Source organism: Macrobrachium nipponense, chromosome 5, assembly GCF_015104395.2.
Source record: "Macrobrachium nipponense isolate FS-2020 chromosome 5, ASM1510439v2, whole genome shotgun sequence".
NCBI lineage: Eukaryota > Metazoa > Arthropoda > Malacostraca > Decapoda > Palaemonidae > Macrobrachium > Macrobrachium nipponense.
In genome coordinates this window covers 83,259,226-83,273,604 of record NC_061107.1, presented here as the reverse complement: position 1 = coordinate 83,273,604, position 14,379 = coordinate 83,259,226, and the positions used below count along the sequence as shown (strand labels likewise).

The 14,379-nt window shown below is 37.5% G+C and overlaps 2 protein-coding genes across 4 annotated transcripts in view; both read left to right on the top strand.

The window, feature by feature from the left end:
• Positions 1-14,379, top strand: part of LOC135215472 (neurocalcin homolog) — a 736,775-nt gene that overhangs the window by 351,697 nt on the left and 370,699 nt on the right.
• Positions 1-14,379, top strand: part of LOC135215470 (neuronal calcium sensor 2-like) — a 558,746-nt gene that overhangs the window by 248,719 nt on the left and 295,648 nt on the right. The window contains exon 1 of one of the 3 annotated variants that reach the window (XM_064250211.1): positions 5,287-5,328. The exons of the other annotated variants lie outside the window; for them this stretch is intronic. The gene's annotated coding sequence lies outside the window, so the exon portion shown is untranslated. Of the gene's footprint in view, positions 1-5,286; positions 5,329-14,379 lie in introns of those variants that run through there. 3 annotated transcript variants of the gene reach the window in all.

The window sequence follows — 14,379 nt, the reverse complement described above, 5'->3', positions numbered from 1 at the left end:
GGAAACACATTGAGATTATTTTCATGAAGATAATATTGTTACTTTTTAATCCCGCTTTTTTTTTTTTTTAGGGAAGGTCTCGGTACTCGGTTACAGTACCGGAATACACAACCGGGGTTCTATGTGTAAGCGTTGGTTCAGGATTAATTTGTACCTGTGCATAGTCCTAATTTTTTGTGAGCGAGTTCTGTCTTTTCCTGTGATGAAGTATTGGTTTTACGTTGCTGAAAAAATGGGGTTGTCGTACAGGGATTAATAATGAAAAAGCTACGAAAAGGATTATAGACATCTCTTTAACTCAATGGTGTGTTAGCGATTAATCACATATATTGTTTTACTAAACGATTCCTTCTCTCTCTCTCTCTCTCTCTCTCTCTCTCTCTCTCTCTTTCTTTTGTGTGTGTGTGTGTCTGTCTGTGTTTTCTAGGTGATGTCCTTTAAGGTAGCCATTAATTAATAAAAGAAAATTCTCGGTCTCTATTTTAATGAGAATTTTTTTTCCTGTGTGTGTGTGCAGTATGTGATGCCCTTTAAAGTAGCCATTAATTAATAAAAAAAATCGCTCTATCTCTCTTTTTCTCTTTTAATGAGAACTTCTCTCTCCACCCACCAACCCACCCGCACCACAATAAAGACGGGCTGTGTTACTGCTCAGCTTGATTGCCGTGTTGGGGATCATCTTAGCAGGGCCGGAGATAATGCCATTAAGGAATGACGCCGGTTTTGGGGGGGGAGAGAGAGAGAGAGAGAGAGAGAGAGAGAGAGAGAGAGAGAGAGAGAGGTTCCTCCCGATGGCATTTAGGGCCCGTTTGTGACCCTTGGCTTCTAAAACATTCCAAACGGGTGTCGTAAATAAAGTAATAAATTCTTCAAATCGAAATGCCCCGTACGGGGATAGTGCCGTCAGTGTGCCGCTCGCTGTGCACACATGGTTCTTTGCAGCATCCCTTCGTCCCCCAGCTGCAACCCCTTTCATTCCTTTTACCGTACGTTCACATTCTCTTTCTTCAAGTTCTACTTTCCACCCTTTCCTAACAAGTGCATCAGCATTATTTTCAGTCGCTGTGTGACCCCTTAGGTCGCAGCGGTCGGCCTTTGGTGCCTAAATTTTACATTTTAGTCAGATCGAAGTGAAGGTTTTGAATTTGCTGTGATGAAACGTCTAGAGATGAGGAACTCATCTTTCTCGTTGATTTGCTGGATTCTCAAGAAGGAGCCTTTGGGATGCAATGAATGCGTCAGGGCGTCTTTTCGATAATGTTTCGAAATAGTAATTGATTGCAAATTTCAGCTTCTGTTTCATCATTTGTATTCGTCTGTTTTCCTTTCATTTGATTCAGCTTAGAAAGCCTCTGAATAATAATAATAATGCTATTATTATTATACTAGGAAACATATGTATAAAGAAGTTATGTATGATAAATTCGTAAGTAACGAGGTCTACGGGCACAATCAGCCCCGTTTCACGTGCAGAACCAGCTCCGTTTCAGAGAATCCCTTCTCACCCCCACCCCCCTTCGGAGGGGGAGGGAGGTTGGATGAAAATCCATTATAAACTATCTTGAGGGTCCCCACTATGACCCTGCCAAGTTTCATGCCCATCAGACCAGCTGTTTTTGGCCGTGATTGAATGACGGACGGACGGACAGACATAACGCCCATTTTAGTGAGATTATTCAGAAGATGAAGCCTTTTCATATGGAACAAACCCACCAAAGGGACCATAGACTTGAAATTCAAGCTTCCAAAAATTGTGGCGTTTATTCGTAAGAAGTAATAGAAGGTAATTGAGGAATGCAGAAAGAAGAGATCAGTTTTGAGGAAAGGAAGAATAAATGTAAGAAAATAATGAATAAATAGCTAAAAGGACAAGTAAATTATTAAAATAATAAAAAAAAAAAGTAAATTGCACATTTGTTGAACCTTCATCATCATCATCATCACGAGGTATCATCGTATCATTTATTTCCTAACACCCCCGCCCACTTTCTCCGTCGCCATATCTCCACAGGGAGAGCTTATTTCCCCCGTCCCTTTTTATTCCCGGAGATAGGGTTGGGACAAATAGTGTATCCTCAAAGTTATAAAAGGTAATCCACGATCTGGGAGATGAGCAGAGGGAAAGTTTTCTCCCTGGGCACCGAAGTTGAGGAATGAGGGGAGGGGAGGGGAGGAGGGGAAATCGTCCCCCAAAGAGATCGCAATAGAAAAAGGTGTTTCGACAAAAGATCACTTTCATTTTTGGGAAAGTTTATTTTTCTAGTTTGTATACTTTATTTTGTTCGTCGTTGTTGCCTTCAGGATCAGTTGACGCAAATGACCTCTCTGAAATCGCGCCACTCAGTGTCTCCTGTGCTTTATCCGCCACGAATCTCCACACAGCTTTGTCTTTCACGAATCTCCACACAGCTTTGTCTTCCACGAATCTCCGCACAGCTTTGTCTTCCACGAATCTCCGCACAGCTTTGTCTTCCACGAATCTCCACACAGCTTTGTCTTCCACGAATCTCCGCACAGCTTTGTCTTTCATGAATCCCCACACAGCTTTGTCTTTCATGAATCTCCACACAGCTTTGTCTTTCATGAATCTCCACACAGCTTTTGTAATTTCTATTACGGTGTTTTGTCTAAATCTATCTACCTTGCCATTTGACTGTATTATTATGATTTGTTATCAATTTTATTATTTCATTATTATTTTTTTAATAATTTCATTATTTTTTTATTCGTTTTCCTGATTTTGTGGTGTTTTGGTTTGTCTGATATATTTCCCAAGGCAATATAGCCACTTAGTTCCTTTTATTATTTATTTTTTCTTTAACATTCCAGAAAGTGGATGTACTAAGTACTCGTGTTACTTATGATTACGCCCTGAGAAGGATTTATTATTATTATTATTATTATTATTATTATTATTATTATTATTAATTCCTTGGTTACCTGTTCCGTTGCTTCATGGAGATTGTTCATCCGTCTCCTAGAATAAAGTTATTAATATTTTGAATTTTTTGTACTTGAAATTTTGTGAGCGGAGGACGACTGAGATTCAGTGAATAATACCGATTTTGTTTATTGTGTCAGCCATGTCAGAGAGCCTCAGTGGCGTGATCGGTTTCGTCTTGGCCTGCCACCCCGGTGGCTGCGAGTTCGATTCTCGGGCATTCCATTGAGGAGTCAAGAGATGTGTATTTCTGGTGATAGAAGTTCACTCTTGACGTGGTTCGGAAGTCACGTAAAGCTGTTGGTCCCGTTGCTGAATAACCACTGGTTCCATGCAACGTAAAAACACCATACAAAGAAACAATCAACCATGTCAGGTGGTCGGGCATTATAATTTTTTTTATTTCTTTATTGCTTGTTATCGTGTTGGGTATAAGTCTGCTTTGCACTTGCACTGCTTGCTTCGTCAATTATGATAAATCAAAGAATTTAATTCAGCTTTTGGCAATGCTTAACGCACATTAATTCTTGTAGTTTTTTGTTCTCTTCAAATATTTTCTCTCTAAATATTGTTCACCTTAAATATTATCCGCCTTTGGTTATTAGCATATCAGCAACAATTTTAGAAGGACATGAAGAGAAATCCTTCGATAAGAGCAGAATGAAAGAAGAAACAATGCATAAAATCCTCATTAATCTCTGTGCTTGGCTTGTCACACCTCATTATCACGTGACGGCGAGGATGTTAATATCCTGTAAATGCGAGAGAAGGACCTCCTAAGGATTTTACGATAGTGTTTTCTTGGCTTCTTATGGTCCTGTAAAGGGGTGGGGCGGGGTGGGGGGGGGTTGGGGGGGGGGGGGGGGGCATTAAGACAGTCTCGAATCCTCGGGATGGGAAGGACGCCCTGCGATGGTTTCTTTTGATAGAGTAGGAAAGAATTTATGACCTTATTGGAGGAGTTTTTTTTCCCTTAGGTCTCGTATCCCGACGACTACCTCATTGATTTATCCGAAGGCTAAGTTTCTCTCTCTCTCTGTCCCTCTCTAAAAAAAAATTCTTTTGATGTCTGGGTCGTTGACCCCAAGCAAACGTTCGAATGTCACTCCCGCCTCTTGGCAGATCAAGGGGTATATTTATTTGGTTGTTTTGGGTGGGGGAGGGAGGAGGGCGGGGTTTGCAGAGGGGCCTGTTGCCTTGACGAATTGGGTCGTTACTGCTCTTTATAGAGTAGCGAAAGGCCTGGCTAATTCGTAAATGAAAGATTAATGTGGAAGCATAAAGGGAAACCCAAGATGTACAGACCTTGGGGGACCCTTTCTGATGGAACTTAGTTGCTTAGTTGCTTTTTCGTTGGTAATTTTGACTTGGCAACCTTTACTTAAATATCAAATAATTATTATGTCACAACAGGCAAAAATATGCATCATTATCTCAGCCATGCCTTTTGTTTTGTTTATTATTTTTTTTTTGTAATTTATAAATTTGATTTGATGTTTTATGAGACGTACGAAGTACCCCATTTCTTCAACCAGCCCACCAAACTGGGAGCTAAAAGGTGGGGCTGAAGGAATAGCCACTCTGCAACGCTTTACCTTACCTTACGTAGTCAGTTTGCAAGGCTTTATCTTAAGTAAGTCACTTTACAAAGTCTTTATCTTATTTGAATAACTCTGCAAGGGTTTACCTTGAGTAAGTCACTTTACAAAGGCTTTATCTTATTCAAGTAACTCTGCAAGGCTTTACTTTAGTAAGTCACTTTACAAAGTCTCTATCTTATTTAAATAACTCTGCAAGGCTTTACTTTAGTAAGTCACTTTACAAAGTCTCTATCTTATTTAAATAACTCTGCAAGGCTTTACTTTAGTAAGTCACTTTACAAAGTCTCTATCTTATTTAAATAACTCAGCAAGGCTTTACTTTAGTAAGTCACTTTACAAAGTCTTTATCTTATTTAAATAGCTCTGCAAGGCTTTACTTTAGTAAGTCACTTTACAAAGTCTTTATCTTATTTAAATAACTCTGCAAGGCTTTACCTTGAGTAAGTCACTTTACAAAGTCTTTATCTTATTTAAATAACTCTGCAAGGCTTTACCTTAAGTAAGTCACTTTACAAAGGCTTTATCTTATTTAAGTAACTCTGCAAGGCTTAACTTTATGTAAGTCACTCTACAAGGCTTTACATTATTTAAGTAACTTTGCAAGACTTTACCTTTTACCATTTGATGTGGTGGTCTAAGGAAGCATGATCTTTATGTGGGCGAGTCTCTCTCTCTCTCTCTTTTTATCATTCTGTTTTTGGTTGTACCACACATCTATCTTACAAAATTCCCCATTTTTTCTAGGTAAGACATCTTTAACGTTGGGAAATTCACTCCAGGGGCGCGGTAAGTGTTTTGATTATATTTACGCACTTTTTTTTTTTTTAAATCTGTCATACGTTTAATTTGAACGATTTTGTCAAAGAAATTCGTAATCAATAATTTACTTGTTTGGCCATTTTGCGTTGTTGTTTGATTACAATTTGTAGACTTCCATTATTCTTGTTCATTTGTTGTAGATGTCTATTAATCTTGGTCATCTATTATTTAGAAGTCCATCAATGTTGTTCATCTTATTTTTTTTGAGTCCATCAGTCTTGTGTATCTTTTTATTATTATTATTTTTTTTTTAATTCCATCCCATCAGCCTTGTTCATTTTTTTTCTATAATCCATCAGTCTTCTCCATCTTTTTTGTAGAAGTCCATCAGTCTTGTTCATATCTTTTGTAGAATCCACCAATCTTCTCTATCTTTTTTTGTAGAATTCCATCAGTCTTGTTCATCTTTTTTGTAGAATCCATCAATCTTCTCTATCTTTCTTGTAGAAGTCCATCAATCATGTTCATCTTTTATGTAAGAATCCCTCAGTCTTCTCGATCATTTTTCTAGAATTCCATTAGTCTTGTTCATCTTTTATTTACAAGTCATCTTGTCTACCTTCTTTTTTCCTTTTTTTTTTAGAATCCCATCAATCTTGCTCCTCTTTTGTGTAGCACCATCAATCTTGTTCTTTTGTTTATGTAGAAATCCATTGATCTCGTCCATCTTTTTCTGTCAGTGTCATCTCACCATTCGTCATATATAACGATGAATGACCTCCAGGTCCCAATATTTAGGCCACATCCCCGAATTCCCTCATGCTTCCAATCAGCCTCGTAACAAGCTGAAGAATTGGTCACTCAGGCAAATGATTTGTAGTTAGTGAATGGCTAGATATGAAAAGGGGGAATGAAAACTGGAAAGGAAAGTGGATGTTGTTTCAATTCCTTCTTGCCCTGTGATGTTCTTAATAGATTTGATATGATTCATGACGAGTCTGTGATGTGTACTCAATATAAATATATGTCGTCTCTCTCTCTCTCTCTCTCTCTCTCTCTCTCTCTCTCTCTCTCTCTCTCTCTCATTCAGATTTTATTTCCCAAATAAAATCATTCTTTATTTATAGACGCGTCTTCCACATTGCAGTCGTCGTTCGTTTATTGAATATTTATTGAATGTTTCGTTTTTGGAAGCAATAAAGGAAATCCTAAAACTCACACGAGAACTCACGAGAGCACATTTGATCTCTCTCTCTCTCTCTCTCTCTCTCTCTCTCTCTCTCTCTCTCTCTCTCTCTCTCTCTCCTTTTTGGGAGGAAAATCCGTCATCTCAGAGGTTTGAGAAATCGCTGTACTAAAAAAGGACAGAGGGAAAAATATTTCCGAGGAAGAAATTCCAATAAATCTGACCCCTTTCGGCTCGAGAAATTCATTCTTTCACGATGCTTCTGCCTGAGAGAACGAGGGATATTATATATATATATATATAATCTATATATATATATATATATATATATATAATATATATATATATAGATATATATATATATATATATAATATATATATAGTATATTGATGGACACTTTCTGCTCTCTCCGGGGAAAATATCCATCTTGTGCTTACTGTTTGCCTTCCTCGCGTTCATTTCCTTCTGACTAGCGTGTCTCGAAACGTCGCTGTGAATAGCTGGATGTGTTGCGTGTCGTACGAAAGACGGTAAGCGCATTTTGTGTAGAAGTCATGAGATTTTATGTCTGTTTACTTTTTCCCTGAAAATTATTGCCTGCATTTGCGTTCTATGCGTGTGGTCTTTTTGACTGCCTTGTGTTAACCGAATGTAATTCTTTTATCATGAGATAATTGCGGGAAAGCATACTTGGTTTATTCTGAATGCTTTTTTAAGACGCAGCTTGTCGCAGGGAGGAGGGGGCCTGGTTGAGATAAACGAGGTCGGTTTTATGCCACCTTTACGGCTTGTTTCTCGTTGGTAACGACCCATCTTAAACGTCATCTGTTATTTAGCCGAACAGTCTTCATTTTGTCGGGCGAAATTGTCTTTGATAATCTCTGACATGATCTCTGTCTAATTATCCGCGTGGGTCGTTGGGTAACATTTTTGTCCCACTTAGAGCTTTTAAAGAGGAGTTGAATTAGGATAGTCGTCTTTTAAGAAAGCTCATGAAGAGATCCATTTACGTAGAGAGAAGCATTCGAAGCCATATAATTTTTATTCGTGGTGTTTTCCCTTGCTGTTGTTGTTGTTGTTGTTGTTGATATACTGTTAATTTTAAAAGAGGGGTATTAGTGCCTGCCAAAGAAAAAGGCCAGCGACCAATTTATTATTATTTTTTTCATGCTTCGTTAACAATGTTGATCTGAATACCCCTTGGCGTCTCCTATAATCTAAATTCCAAAAATCAGTAACCTGAAACCGGAAACAGGAATTGCTGTATTCCAAGGAGTAGAGGTCAAAATGAGACCCTACATTTATTGTTGCGGTTGTAAATGAAGCTGATCTTAAGATAGCACGGACTCTTGCTCGTCGAAAAGCTTGTAATGGCCCAATGAGGCAGTCAAGTCAATAAGTCAATATTGACTTTCGTAATCTCAGTGTTTTAATGTAGTTTATCTTTCCTTCCGGTTATCGTGTCTTTTCCTTGATTATTAGGAGAGAGAGAGAGAGAGAGAGAGAGAGAGAGAGAGCAATTTACCAAAAAGCTTTATGGGACCTTTGAGTCCTGAGGAGCACTTTGAGAGATAATGTCCCAGCTAGGGAGCTTGTTTTCAAAAGGATGAAGGCCATCTCCAGTGACGCGTATTTTCCCTTCAGAATTAGCCGACGTGGAGGCTTCTCCTTCACTTTCATCTCCTCCATTCGTTTGCTAGTTTCATATCAAGAAATTAATCTGCGCTCTTTTCCCATGCTTCTATTTTTCTCTTTCGTTTATGCGTATGCCATCTGTAGTTGTGTGAGGTACAGAAGTACTTAGGTTCCAACTTCTTTTATGACTTGTGTGGGTCAACTGGTAGCGCCCTGGCTTTCCCATTTGAGAGACCGAGGTTCGATCCGGATATGAGTCTGAAATTTACACACACACACACACACACACACACACATACACACACACAAAACTAAGCTACAAATGTCCTTTAATATCCAATGCGCCCTACCTGGGAATCAATATATTTTCATATATGTTAACCATAGGGGAATTTTTTTCTTAGTTGATAAGAAATTCGTCGGCTCATGGGCTCGAACTACGGAACCAAGAATTCAGGACGTACAGTGACGCTTTAGCCCATGTTGAAGTGCTAATATATATATATATATATATATATATATATATATATATATATATATATATATATATATATATATTAATATATATATATTATTTATAAATATATTATAGATATATATATATATATATATTAGCTAATTTTTATATATATGATATATATATAATATATATTCTATATATATATATATATATCTATATATATATATATGTGTTTGTGTAGTGTTCGTGTGTGTGTAATGTATGTGTTATATATATAATATATATATATATTATATATATTAATATATTATATATGTATGGTATGTATGTATATGATATATATATATAGGTATGTATGAGTATGTATGTTATATAAATATTGCTGTTATTTTTTCCGATGGGCATCGAGCCATCATACCCAGCATCTTTATCACCATGTATTTTTAATTATTATTCTTAGGACGTGTAAAAGTATGAATGTTCATGTCCATGTTTGTTCAACTAATATTCTCAATGCTTTTGGAATGTGCAAGATTTTCCTCGAAATGAGAATGTCAAATGATGTATAATATATTTTAGCCAATAACTTCTCGATAAAGGTATATTTAGTGTATATACTAAAGTTTACTGAAGCATGTTGGTACCAACCATCGGGTATTTTAACTACCTGCCAAAGATTTGAAGATTCTGTTACCTGGTGCTGTACAAATATAATCTTAGATTACCGCAAGATTACCTTGCCAGTCTCGTCTGTGAGAGGGAGGTTCTCTCTCTCTCTCTCTCTCTCTCTCTCTCTCTCTCTCTCTCAGCCCATTTTTTATTTTACAATTTTCTACTCGTGACTTTTTTTTGTCAACAGTCGATTAGAAACTTCCTTATAGATGTCTTCCACTCTGCATTTGTAGTTAATAGCAATTTCGGCCACTGTTATTCTCTCTCTCTCTCTCTCTCTCTCTCTCTCTCTCTCTCTCTCTCTCTCTCATTGAAAGTCAAGGAGATAATTACAGGTAAATAGTTTTTGTTGTGTTTTCCTCGGTACTGTCTTTTGTCACGTGAGAGAGAGAGAGAGAGAGAGAGAGAGAGAGAGAGAGAGAGAGAGAGAACAACATCCCCACAGATGTCACCAGCTTCGGAATGCAGTCGAGACGAGTAGGTGCTTAATAGGAATTAAATTGGGTGACATTCATTTTGTCTGCAATGACCGACCCCTTCTCTTTTTCCCCATCGGCTTAAACAGTAATTCCCATCCGCCAAGCAATTGCTGTGAGAGGGACCTTTTCTATATATTAACGTCGATTATCCGTGATTTGCAGTCCATAAAAAAAAAAAAATTGAGACCATTTAATTGGTTTCTCTGGCCCTTAACGAGATTAGGCATTAATGCCTATATTCCATTTGGCTCTAATAAGCTTTGATGGTAGTTTTTTGTTCCAGATGCGCGCCGGTCCTATTAATTTGCCCCCCTAATTGTATCTTTTCTTATTAGCGGCCATGAATTGGAGTGTCGAGTGGCTTGCTCTCAGAAATCTGGGAATGACATTTCAGGATTGAATCAAGTGGTATTGCGCCATTTGCAGATGTTTTTTTTTTTTTTTTTTCCCTCTCATCCTTAGGGGCCGTTAGATTGATCAGCTTTGTTTTAATGCAGTAAATGCGCCTTCCTTTGAAAGTTCTCAGTTCGAAAGGTCTTTTATTCCCCACACCTTCGGGCCGTGGGACAGCCTCCCTGAGGATTTCGTGCAGTTGGATCCTCATAAGTTCAAGGGAAGATGCAATAGATTACTACCCTGGAGCGGTTTTAAAGCTATTCTCATTTTATTTTAATCATTTAGTTGCATTTCAATCTATATGTTTGATAATTTGTTGATTTAGTTTTTCTTTTCTGATAATTAATCTCTCCTTTCTGTATTCATCATAATCTCCAGGTTTTTATTTTACTTTAATGTTATCTAAAAAAAACAACTGATGCACAAAAGATGGGTCAGTGACATGAAAATATTTATATTTATGACCAATTTGATTAGAGTTATTGCTGGTTTCTTGGTGTTTTGTGAAAATATTCCCATTCAATTATAAATTTTAGTTACTGGTAACTACCGGAAACGTTTTTCTTTTATTTAAATTTTCAAGAGAGAGCGCACGAAGATAACCAAAATGTCCCTCTAGCCCTTTTAACAGAATTTTTTTAGTTATTGATAACTGCCAGAAACAATTTTTTTTTTTTAATGTTGAAGAGAGAAACCACACGAAACTAACCAAAATGTCGATGTAGTCTTTTTATCAAATGTTTTATTTTTTATTTTTTAGTTCTAACTACCTGGAATACGTTTTTTTATTTAAATGTTCAAGAAAGAAAGCGTTGTTATCAAATTTTATTCTTAGTTATAACTGCCTGAAATAAGTTTTTTTTTGTATTTTAATGTTCAAAAACAGAAAGCCTTTTTATCACAATTTATTTTTAGTTATAACTGCCCGAAATAAGTTTTTTTTTTATTATATGTTCAAGAGAGAGCGAGCGCAGGAAACTGACCAAAAGGTCCATCTAGCCATTTTAACCGAATTACGTTGGGACAGAGCATATTACACCCTGCCCTTGAAACCTGTGTGTGAGCTACTAGTCGAGCAGAGGATATCCTTGTGTTAAACCGTTCTGGTGGCACTAATTTCATTTGGCCTCGCTTCTCAGGTTTGCCGTCCCCCCTCCCCCCCTCCTACCACTCCCGGTCGGTGGCAAGGCCTCTCTCTCTCTCTCTCTCTCTCTCTTCGTAGGCAAGGAAGCCTACCCTCAGTTATCCTCGCCTACGCATCTCAACTCTACTTTCAAATGGAAAACAACAAAGTGGAGAGAGAGAGAGAGAGAGAGAGAGAGAGAGAGAGAGAGAGAGAGAGAGAGAGAGGGTCCTAGCTCTTTTTTGTTCTTTGTCTTGCTGAAGTTGCTTTTTGTACATTTCCCCATTTTGGATTGTAATCTAGCCTTCTCTCTCTCTCTCTCTCTCTCTCTCTCTCTCTCTCTCTCTCTCTCTCTCTCTCTCTTCTCCGAGTCGGGAGTTATCGCTATTTGCTAATTTTATATATTGATATAAGACGTCTCAACTGTTCATAATTTTGGAACATGTTTTTACCAAGAGTCTATTGCATTTTTCCAAACATTTTCAAAGTTATCTCTTTCTCTCTCTCTCATATATATATATATATATATATATATATATATATATATATATATATATATATATATATATACTATATACATACACATAGTGAGGGGAGAAGATGCTTACTGGTGGAGAACTGGACTCGCTTTTACAAAGGATTGTTGCTCATCAGTAGATTCAGGTGTGAGCTGGGTGCCAGTGGCACCTGTAATTAAGGATAAGGGTATAGGGCTAGCAGTCCTTGGGGTTTTGCTTAGCATTATGTGTGTGTATGTGTTGGTGTATGTGTATATATATATATATATATATATATATATAATATATATATATATATATATATATAATGTCCCACACATATATATGTGTTGGTGATTCGTCCTCTGCAAGTAACGAAGCCAGGCAGGGGAAATTGGTTGTGTTCATGGCTAGAACGGCTAATTAAGCTTTTGCTCTGCCGTCCTGGCCGCGGAAGAAGTTTAATGGATGCCCACGAAAGTTAATGCCCTCACACACACAAAACAGGAAACTGGCAGCCGTGGAATATCATTAATGGGAAGTCATTAGCTCTTGTTTTTTTTTTTCACATCGTTAATGTTTGACGCGGGACATTTACGTTTTGGGGCTTAATATACCTTTCATCGAGTTTTCAACTTATCATGTCTCCCTCACCTCCTTCCTTTTCCCCGTCCTGCTTGTATGTGATTACGGGGTGGGGGGGGGGGGAGAGGTAGGGCTTGTTTTGTTTGCCTCTGTTACAGTGACGAGATCGATAGCTTTCATTTATTAGAATAAAGATTAAAGACAAATATCACGAGTCATTACTTTTTCCACCTATACCACAAATCCAGGGTTAAGTGGAAAGGTGTTAGTACTTAAATTTCGACAGTGCGAGAGCCAATTGCTGGATTCATTTGTGGACAGAAGTTCCGGTGATGTGTTGACTCTCGAATTGATCATCTCCGGGGAGAAATCGCCTCCGGATTGTAGGATTTGTGGCCATGGACACCATCTTACCCTTTACAGGAGACAGGAATTTGTCTGACTGATTAAATGCTTCATGTGTGCTGACTAGATATATATGGTTTATTTCTAGTTTTGTTAATGCCTTAAACCTATTTTTTATGTTAATTTCCTCCTCCTCCTCCTCACACCAGATTACAAAACATAGTCAGTCAATTAATTTCATTCTGAATTAGGACAGGGACGATAAATACTTAAACTCTCTCCCTGTCCCTCTCTTCCCGAATGTTCCTCTCTAAACATCATGTCATCATCTATTAAACTGATAGCGGATCACTTAGCCGGGTCTTCGTTTATATACATCTGGACTTACATAGAATGTATAGGTCGTGGAACGGGTTTGGACTTACCAAGGGTAAAGTCCTCTATTTACTTTGGGACTTACTTGTTTTTCACGGTCTTCAGGTAAGAATAGAATTGATCAGTTTGTGCTTTTCAGTGTTATTGCAGTGGTGGTTTGCAGTTTAAACCGCTTGGAAAAAGATGTTCACAGCCTTTGTATGTTGTGAAACAACATTATCATAGTGGAATAACAGTGTTTTTTTTCGTGAGCTTGTGTGGATAAGGTCTATAATAACATGATGATGATGATGATGATGATTATTATTATTAAAGGAAGTAGACCCCCTGTTAAGCATTTTATGAAAAAGAATGGCTGTATCTTCGAATTATTATTATTATTATTATTATTATTATTATTATTATTATTATTATTATTATTATTATTATTATTATTATTATTTTGAGTCTGACTTTTATAGAATTTGGCTTTTTGTATCTAGATTAACTATTGTGTTTCACAATTTGGCATACATCCTGCAATCCGTAAAACGTCAGAGAAACTAACATAGAGACTGTACAAGCTTTATTCGAATGAGAGAGAGAGAGAGAGAGAGAGAGAGAGAGAGAACTCTGTTTGAGGACTTAAAGCTGCAGTAGAGAAGTGCCCTGCACAGTTCTTGTATGCTTTAACGTAAATGCAAGTCTCTCTCTCTCTCTCTCTCTCTCTCTCTCTCTCTCTCTCTCTCTCTCTCTCTCTCGACGCACATTGAAGTATTCAGTCACACAAAAGAGGTGGGTGTTGAACGCTATCATTTCTATCCTTTTGTTCGCCTGGTGTATAAAAAGGACAGAAAGAGGAATGATTAAGAGAAGAGCAAAAATTGATAAAAGAGGATGAATAAGTGAGAGAGAGAGAGAGAGAGAGAGAGAGAGAGAGAGAGAGAGTCAGGATTCATTGAATTATATGTGAATCATCGACGATTCCCACTCGTTCGAATCTTTGAATCCCACCATTTTTTGTTCTATATATCACCCTCTTTCGAATGGTTAAATCCGTATTGTTCGAATTTTTGAATCCCACTCTTTCGAGTCTTTGAATCCCACTCGTTTAATACTTAAATTCCACTCCTCCGAATCTTTAAATCCCACTCTTTCGAGTCTTTGAATCCTACTCGTTCTAATCTTTGAATCGCACCCGTTCGAATCTTTAAATCACACACTTTAGAATCTTTGAAACCCACTCATTCGAATCTTTGTCTTACTCTTTCGAATCTTTGAATCCAACTCGTTCGAATCCTTGATTCACACTCTTTTTAGTCTTTAAATCCCACTCGTTCGAATC